This window comes from Thalassophryne amazonica, chromosome 3, assembly GCF_902500255.1.
Source record: "Thalassophryne amazonica chromosome 3, fThaAma1.1, whole genome shotgun sequence".
Lineage (NCBI taxonomy): Eukaryota > Metazoa > Chordata > Actinopteri > Batrachoidiformes > Batrachoididae > Thalassophryne > Thalassophryne amazonica.
The window spans coordinates 12,016,809-12,026,962 of record NC_047105.1 but is presented as its reverse complement, the minus strand read 5'-3'; positions in this window follow the sequence as shown (position 1 = coordinate 12,026,962).

Here is a 10,154-nt window from a genome sequence, read left to right as displayed (position 1 = left end):
AAAATCCAAAGTATTTGTATTTGTATTTAAATACAATGCAAAGTATTTGACCCCATCTTGTCTGCAAAGTATAGTGTAACTGTAAACTATTCACAGAGATTCACTTTTTCCACATTTTTTATGGGTTCCCAAATAAGAAGAGTAAATTCATTTTTTTCCCTCAAAGCTGTACTCACAACACCCCATAATGACAACATGAAAAAAGTTTTTGTTTTAATTTTTTGTTGCAAATTTGTTAAAAATAAAAAACTAAGAAATCACATATACATTCCCACCCTTTGCTCAATACTGTGTTGATGCACTTTTGGCAGCAATTACAGCCTCAACTCTTCTTGAATATGATGCGACAAGCTCGGTGGACCCATCTTTGGTCAGTTTTGTCCATTCCTCTTTGCAGCACCTCTCAAGCTCCATCAGGTTGGAGCTTGAGAGGTTCAGATCTCTCCAGAGATGTTCAGTTGGATTCAGGTCTGGGCTCTGGCTGGGCCACTCAAAGACATTTGCAAAGTTGTCCTGAAGTCACTCCTTTGATATCTTGGCTGTGTGCTTAGGGTCATTGTCCTGCTAAAAGATGAACCGTCACCACAGTCTGAGGTCAAGAGCGCTCTGGAGCAGGTTTTCATCCAGGATGCATGTATGCTTTCAACCCTTTTCTTAAAGTAAGTGTTCATATATAAGTGGGAGCCAGTGCACTGTACTGTCACTGACACTGTAGTCACTAGATATGCAGTAGCATAATGTAATATAGACATTACATGATCAAATATTTGGCTGGGTTTATTTGGATATGTAACAGATAAAAGTAAAAAATAATAACTATCTTATGAATTTAGTCCACACAACATGTCCTTTGGGATTTTACAATTGACTTTGAAATGTGTGTAGGACATATGGAAGCTCGCAAATGCAATGTAATGTGCGGTGCCTTGTTTGCACTTGTGGGCAAATATACTTTTCCACTTTTGCAGCCCACATGTATTGTTGTGACAACCATCCACTCACCTGGCATGGTGATACAACACTGCTTAAAGCTGCTAACTTCAAGGGCAATATAGATAAGACATAAATGGAGCACACACTCCATGAACACGGCTTTGCTTACTAATGTGGGTAACTGTGAAGTTTGATACGGTCACGGCGCATGTCTGTGCATAACACTAACTTTGCTTATTCCCCAGCCAGCGCCAGTATCCATTCACAACTGGACAGACTGAGACAATGCAGATTAAGCGACTTGTCCAAAGACACAGACAGGCAGCATGAGCAGGATTCAAACCCAGGTCTATCTCCTGGCAGCCCAGGTCCTTATCCACTGAGCTACCGGCTCAAATGAATGTAAACAAATGAATATTGTTGCTTCATTCCTCAATATTCTATTCAAAAGGAAGTGAATCCAAAGCCTTAAGTTTGTGTTTTGATGTTTTCCAAGTCTCACAGCTTTTTATAATACAGTATTATACAATTAATTACAAAATAATCATTTCAGGGACTCAGTTTCTCTGCTCTTTTGCAAACAAATACCAGCTGTCAAAGTAGAGACTATTTGCCTCCACACATATATTTTACCATGTTCAGTAATGATTAGTATGCACGTTTAAAAAAGTCATTACATTTTCAGGGGGAAATGCTAAATGCATAGATAAACTGAATTCCTGTTTTTTTTTTTTCTTCAATTATATGAAGTTTTAATTGTACAAGAAGCCCCTGACCATGTTCAGTAGGCAAAGAAATCAACCTACTGAACATGTGGTACATGAGAAGTTTTAATAGTAACATCAGCCTCATTGTTGTGTTTAAACATTAATAAATCACAGCTTTTAAGAAAGATTAGAAAGTTTATGATAATTCATATTTCTAAGCATACATTGTTATGTATTTAATAATTCGCTAAATAGACAGATTTCTGTGTAGGCTCTCAGTTGTCCAGGTGGTTTCCATAGTAGAGAAGCTTGAATCTTCGACTGGACTGGGTTGCTTAACACGAGGACATTTCGCTTCTAATTGCAGAAGCTTCCTCAGCTAAATTTCTTGCTCTGGTAGCCTGACTTCTGTCTTAACGAAGCTTCTGCGAATAGAAGCAAAACGTCCTCGCGTCAAGCAACCCAGTCCAGTCGAAGATTCAAGCTTCTCTACTAAATAGACAGATGTTTCAATCACAACATGTGTGTCATTAAAACAAAGAAAAAAGTACAAATGATGATGCAATAAAATGAAAAAAGTATTATTTTAGACAAGTAGGTTAAACAGCCATTTACTGTAGCTTGCTAACTAGATATCACTCTATCCGTCTAGAGTTAGCTAGAGTGACAGCACGCTAGGGAGCGAGACATTTATTGTACTTTTTCATCCATACAAAATATTTAAAATACCTTAAAACGGGTTCAACATTAAAATATTTAAACAAATTTTCATGGTTTCACTTAGATAATGTAATTTTCGAAGCATTTTTTTTTCATCCATCCATGTGCTACACTCCACTTACTCCAATTAAAGGTCACTGATGGGGGAGCGGTGGGGGAGAGTTGGAGCCTAACCCTGCAGTGATAGGATGTGAGGCGGGGTACACCCTGGACTAGGCACCAGTCTGTTGCAAAGTCACATATAGACAGAAAAACACATTCACACTCACACATGGTGTCTAATAGGGGTGCCGGAAAAAATCGATTCATGTCCGAATCGCGATTCTTATTTATTACGATTCTGAATCGATCCAAAATGTCCAAGAATCGATTTTTAAAAAGCATTTTTTTAAACATTTTCTTTCTTACTCGCCGCATGTACTGTTTGTCAGGCAACGGCTTCCATACTGCAGCGTCCCCGCGAGGGGAGGGTCCAGCGTGCTTCAAACGTTCATGAGCTGCATCTTAGCATGGCGGACGAAGAGCTAATTCAGCCAGCACCGTCTTTGCTGAAGGCAAATGTTTGGGCGCATTTTGGATTTTATTATTTGCTGCGTAAGAAGGAGCTTGACATGACTTATGCAATGTGCAAAATGAAAGTCAAGTACTTTGGAAACACTTCAAATCTGCAAGCCCACATGCTACGCCATCACCCGGAGTTAAAAGAGCGGAGCAGCGATATCTGCCGACTACTGACCAGCGCTTCGCTAAACTGCCAACCAACTCTGAACGCGCAAAGCAGATAAGTAAATTTACGTCTTTAGAATCACTTGATTAACCTTGTAAAGCTGCATTTTCTTAAACATAAACATTTTTTAAGTAATAGAACTATTTCTCAGAGCTCTTTGAATTGAAAATCGATTCTGAATCGAATCGTCACCCCAAAAATCGGAATCGAATTGAATCGTACGATTCACATCCCTAGTGTCCAATCCACCTAACCTGCATGTTTTTGGATGTGGGAGGAAGCCGGAGCATCCGGAGCGAACCCACGCAAACACGGGGAGAACATGGAAACTCCACAGGTGGGAATTGATCTCATGACCTTCTTGCTGTGAAGCAACAGCACTAAGCCGCTGAGCTGCCAGCTCTTTTCTTGTTTTAGCATTTTTTTAAAAATCGTTTGATGTGCTGGGTGTTTTTATTTATATTTCATTTGGTGAAGCACTTTGTATATTTGATTTGAAAGTACTATATAAATAAGTATTATTATTTGGAAGTGGCGAGGTACGTTAGCTACCTACTGTAGATAAATATCCCATGCTTTTGTCAACATACTATAGTACATACTTGAGTGATAGCTAGTTAAATAGCGGGTATAGGTGCAAGCATATGTCAAAAAGATGTGCACAGCAAGTAAAACAAGCAAATGTACTGGTGAAAATGAGTGAATCCGTCAGAATGTTATAAAAATAAAATCTCCATGTAGGGATGCTGTCATTTTGTGACAGGACTTGGTATGACATGTCAGCGGCATATAGGGGCTCCTGAGCACTTGCCATAAAGAGCCACAATTCATTATTCATGTTCATCCCTTGCGGCACTGGGCAAGCGGAGCTTAGAGACGAGGCAGCAGTGGCACAAAAGGGTAGGAGGATAGTTGTTGGATTCGCAAGCCTTCCCAGCCCATACTTGTCACATCCAGACCTGCCAGGCTCGACCTTCCCACCGCTGCTCTCGTCAGTGAGCGTACACTCAGCAGCCAATAATTCACCTTCACTTGTCTAACACACACAGATCATTAGGACTCAAACCTCCGCAAGTGACAGCCGAGAAAGCCGTAGGATATCTTGCCTGATCGACTGTGTGGAGTAAGGCACCAGGCAGGTTTATAGAGCTGCTACAACTCTTTAAAAAAAAAAAAAAAAAAAGAGTCAATTACAGAGAGCTGTCATAAAGAGCTAATTCTGCTTGGACTTGTGATTGGTGTAACTTGACTAATGTGAATCAGTTAATATCTGTGATAGTTGTGTATGCAGTGCATCCGGAAAGTATTCAGAGAGCCTTTTTCACATTTTGTGTTACAGCCTTATTCCAAAATGAATAAAATTTATTTTTCCTCTTCAAAATTCTACACACAACACCCCATAATGACAATTTGAAAACCTTTTTTTTTTTTTTTTGCTCATTTATGAATAATAATAATAATAATAAACTAAGAAATTACGTGTACTTAAGTATTCACAGCCTTGGCTATGAAGCTCAAAAGTGAGCTCAGGTACATCCTGTTTCCACTGATCATCCTTGAGATGTTTCTACAGCTTAATTGGAGTCCAACTGGGGTAAATTCAGTTGATTGGACATGATTTGGAAAGACACACACCTGTCTACATATAAGATCCCACAGTTGACAGTGAATGTTAGAGCACAAACCAAGCATGAAGTCAAAGGAATTGTCTGTAGACCTCTGAGACAGGATTGTCTTGAGGCACAAATGTGGGAAAGGGTACAGAAACATTTGTGCTGCTGTGAAGGTCCCAATGAGCACAGTGGCCTTGATCCACCAAGACTATTCCTAGAGCCAGCTGACCGTCTAAGCTGAGTGATCTGTGGAGAAGGGCCTTAGGCAGGGAGGTGACCAAGAACTCTATGGTCACTCTGTCAGCATTCCTCTGTGGAGAGAGGAGAACCTTCCAGAAGGACAACCATCTCTGCAGCAATCCACCAATCAGGCCTGGATGGTAGAGTGACCAGATGGAAGCCACTCCTTTAGTAAAAAGCACATGGCAGCCCACCTGGAGTTTGACAAAAGGCACCTGAAGGACTTTCAGACCATAAGGAACAAAATTCTCCGGTCTGATGAGACAAAAATTGAACTCTTTGGTGTGAATGCCAGCTGTCATGTTTGGAGGCAACCAGGCACCATCCCTACAGTGAAGCATGGTGGTGGAAGCATCTTGCTATGGGGATGTTTTTCAACAGCAGGAACTGGGAGACTAGTCAATGTACAGAGACATCCTAGATGAAAACCTGCTCTAGAGCGCTCTTGACCTCAGACTGGGGGGACGGTTCATCTTTCAGCAGGACAATGACCCTAAGTACACAGCCAAGATATCAAAGGAGTGTCTTCAGGACAACTCTGTGAATGTTCATATTCAAGAAGACTTGAGGCTGTTATTGCTGCCAAAAGTGTATCAACAAAGTATTTAGCAAATTTGCAAAACAAACAAACAAAAATCTTTTTTCATGTCATTCTGGGGTGTTGTAAGTAGAATTTTGAGGGGAAAAATGAATTTATTCCATTTTGGAATAAGCCTGTAAGGTAACAAAATGTGGATAAAGTGAAGCGCTGTGAATACTTTCCAGTATGGTGTCATGCAACATAAGAGATATCTAGATTCAGATGGAGACAAGCTACAGAATTCAGGTATTAAAGAATAACTCAAAACTTGACTGAAAATGAATGATGAATAGAAAAGCCTTTGGAATTTGTTTCCACCCTGGAGTACCCACTGCGGCAGGGTATGACACTACTCAAATGAAACGACTCTACGTTACCGTACTGAAGCTTGAAGAGGGGTTGGCTCCTGTAAAGTGCCTTTTCTTAAGTACTGCAGCATATAAAATGATGATAGAAAGCTACATTAACTTATTCATGCAGTAAGAAATTCGGGAGGGTTGTAGCATAACAGCTCAGGATAGAAGACGATGATTAAACCATTGACCTCAAGCAACTGACATCATTACCTCACATGATCCATCATCTTGGATGACAGGAACCTTTGCTCCAGTTGGTTTGAATACCAAACTGGTAATCCTGTTCTTCAATAATCTATCATTTTGAACCTTTTGGCTTGAAGGAAACACTGTGTTTTTGTGATCAGCATAATACAAAATAACAATATTCTGTTCTACAAATTCCCTTTGGATACAGAAAATTTGGTACGACAAGCGGGAGCAATCTCCACAAAAGTAGGCTAGAGCAATTAGTTCTCAACTTATTTTCAGTTAAATCAGGTCAGGACTGGGAGGATACACTACTGCCGGATCCACCACACCACAACACTACTGTGGCTGCTGGCTGTCAACCATCCAGGCAAACAGCCTGTCCATCCCCACCTCCTAAAAGTAACCTATCTGTTGAAACCAGGTGAAATTACTGGAGTCTTGAACTCATGAAATCATGAAATGCCCAACATGCCCAAAATTTTGTTGGGCCTATTCTAAAATAACTAATTTAGAATATGTTAACTAAAACAAATAATGGTAAAGAATTATGCAAATTATTGGTTGAGTTAATAGTATTTTTAAAAGGAATAGTTTGCACCATGCGTCACGCTTAGTTATCATGTTACAGGGGTAACATACGTATGTCATATGTCATAGAGTCCAATGGACATCGACCTTGTTTGACCTTTACTTTGGAGAGCAATCATTCAACACAGTCAAAACTATTCCATTTATTAATCCTTTTATTTCCAATAATTTGCATCACTTTTTGACCCCTTTACAAACTGAAACTGACCTTTGTCACCATTTTTGCTGTTTTTACCCCATAACTCCAGAACATTCAGTCATAGACAGTCCAAACTATACCTTTTTGGAATTGTTATGATCAGACAAATAATGTGGTATAGTTTCAACATGATTGGAGCATCTTTAAATTTTGACCCCTGTACAATTCTTTATTGACCCCTGTAGCTCATGAGAGGTCAGCTCCAGGATGACTCCATATCTGAAAATAAACATTAGTTCATTTAGAATGTGTGCCAAATTCCATACTTTTATCACAAAATGCACAATTGTTTTACTGTGCCGCCCACTACGATGCATGTTGTTCACCACATCTTAGTCTCCTTATATAACCGCCTGTTTGACACAAGTCATTCCAGTGGTACCGAAAGATCCTTCGAAGAGACATAGTACCAAAGACATGTAGTTATCACTTTAGCTTCCAAGATCCACAACCATACAACATGACAAGACCCTAAAATCTTGGACCTTCGTTCTCCTGCAAAGATATTAATATCACCAAAGTCCTCTGTCAAGTGACGTCATGTCTCTGCAAGCTCTTCTCGGGTGAGCTGAAATGCCGAGAACCCAGAGACATGAATGCCACAATCAAGATAAGTTTGACACTTTCAACAGACACATATGTGCTTGTGATGGTTGAGTCCAGGAAGTCACAGGAAGTCTGGATCTTATTCTTGGTCCAGGACAATTGCAAATCCAGACAGTTGAACTCATCACTCGCCTTCTCATGTGCTGCCATCAGCGCATCCATTGAGTCCACAAAGATCACTACATCAAGGTCAGTAAACCTTTCCTTGTCCACAACAGCCCCTATGCTCCTGGGCTCCACAACCATACCCAAAACTCAGTCCATTTCCAATGCTACTTCATGTTTACATCAAACTTAAAACAACAACAACAAAAAAGATGAATTTCAGCACACTGAATAAGATGCTACTCTGTTGGATTTTTCTTCTGGGCTTCTTCTACACCACACTTTCTTGTACTTCCCCATAGAATTAAACTATAAAGGCAAGTAGACATCTGTAAATGGGTCCACATGGTGCCGACATACAACACAATCCCGAAAACAGGATTTTTATATTTAGTTCCCAAAGGTTGATGGTCTGCACGCCATATTCAGGACAACTACTCTAGTTTATATGTAGATTCATAAATTGAACTGGTAAAACTTAATTATGTTTTTGAATCAGTCATACAACTTTCTCATTTTCTTCTTGTTGACAACATTTAAAAAAAACAATAATTGTATTTGAGGCCATGTGCATTTTCTGCACCCACAATAAAAAAAAGACACACATCATCATCGAAATACATATTTGCGACCATCTGGTGGAGATCTGTGTGCTTCGGTGTCCTGCTGCTTTAATTAAGCACCAACTGCATTATCAGAGGCCACAGACTCACCATGTTTGTTCTCACCAAGGACAAAAGATAGGTGTCCAAACCAGAATAAAATTCCTTCTTTAAAGAATAAATCCTTCAGTACCACAGCTCAGCCTCTGCTGCTAATAATTTTGTCAAAGTATTCACTGACTGAGTTCATCCAATGCAACATTTTACTCTCCCAGTTTACTGCAGTAATAATTCTTTTGTCTGCGAGCAATGTCACGGCCCTTTGCAGATGTTACGAAGGCTGAATGCCAGGTGGTAAAAAATGGCTTCAGCTCAACAAAACATACAGCAAAAAGCACTGAAGGTTTATTGAGGCACTGATGAAGCTCAGGAGGAGTTGGTGTGGAGACAACAAACCAGAGTAACGGTACCATCTGCTGGACAACCTGAGTACTAAAAGCCTGAGCTCTTAAATCATTTATTCCATCCTTTTGCATCATCAGCACAAGGTGTGTGTGATGAGAGACTGATGTCCGAAAAGCTGCGTGTGTGTGTGTGGGAGGGGGGGTAAACAGAGGGCAAAGACTGAAGATGCATCATCCAGGATGTTACTGAGAACATGGCCCTTCGGCACACACGCTTCCTGGAGAATTTTTTTTTTTTTTTTTTTTTTTTTTAATGAATAAAGGGTGCTACTGTGCTGTCATGAGGGATTTAATGGATCTGATGTTTTATGGATTTTATTTTTTCTGCCTTAAAAACAGAAGTAACCAAATTCTTCCCTTTGGCTATAAATTAATCTGGATGGAGGGCCGCAGACCAAGAACATTTATTTTCTGTGAAATGCATGCAATTTCAATTAAATGCATTATATATTTGATAGAAAATGTACATTCTATAATGAAATTTCACCATAATAAAATCACATGCTTAATTTGCGTAACAGTAATTTATTGATTCCAGAGAGCTTCTCAGTTGCCCAAATAGGCCAAAACAAAGGAAAGTTGTGCCACATGTGGCTTTCCCCCTGGAAGCTTTTTCTGCCATGTGACCATCTTTACTTGTTTCTAACCACTCAGATCACAAAATAACATCCTTGTCTGATCCACAATTTTGCTGAAGTTGAAGACAGTCACACAATCTTTTCTCTGAGGTTACCGCCGCAGTCTCTCTCTCTCTCGCTCTCATTCACTTTGAGGCGTTCTCTACTCACAGTAACAGAGGCCAGTGTCCGAAATGATGCATGCACAGTGAAGGCAGGGCAGATTGATTTTTAGGGGAGACCGGTCCATTGGCAACACTCAGAGTGCCGGTCGCAAGCCCGGATAAATCAATCAATCAATCAATCAATCAATTTTATTTATATAGCGCCAAATCACAACAAACAGTTGCCCCAAGGCGCTTTATATTGTAAGGCAAGGCCATACAATAATTACGTAAAAACCCCAACGGTCAAAACGACCCCCTGTGAGCAAGCACTTGGCGACAGTGGGAAGGAAAAACTCCCTTTTAACAGGAAGAAACCTCCAGCAGAACCAGGCTCAGGGAGGGGCAGTCTTCTGCTGGGACTGGTGAGTGAGATCGTCGTCTTCCTGTTCCGGAGCACAGCGGTGTTCTGCTGTATCTGTTAGCTGTTTGAACTGAGCTGTTTGAGTTCTTTGAATTAACAGTCTTTTTCAAGACTTTTTTACTTTTTTTTTTACTTTTTTATTTTATTTATTTATTTATTTTTTTTTACTTTTTCACCGTGCTCCAACGCCTAAAGAAGACCTCTAACGGTCAAAACATCGCGACGGAGCACTTTTATCAGCTAACTTTCATCAGCGTTGGCAAGCTAACTAGCTTGCTAACGCTTTCGTTTTTATTTTTATTTTATTTTTTAGCACTGTTGTCGTGCTGCTCCACAGCCTGCCTAGTGGATTTTTATTTTATTTTAGCACTGTTGTC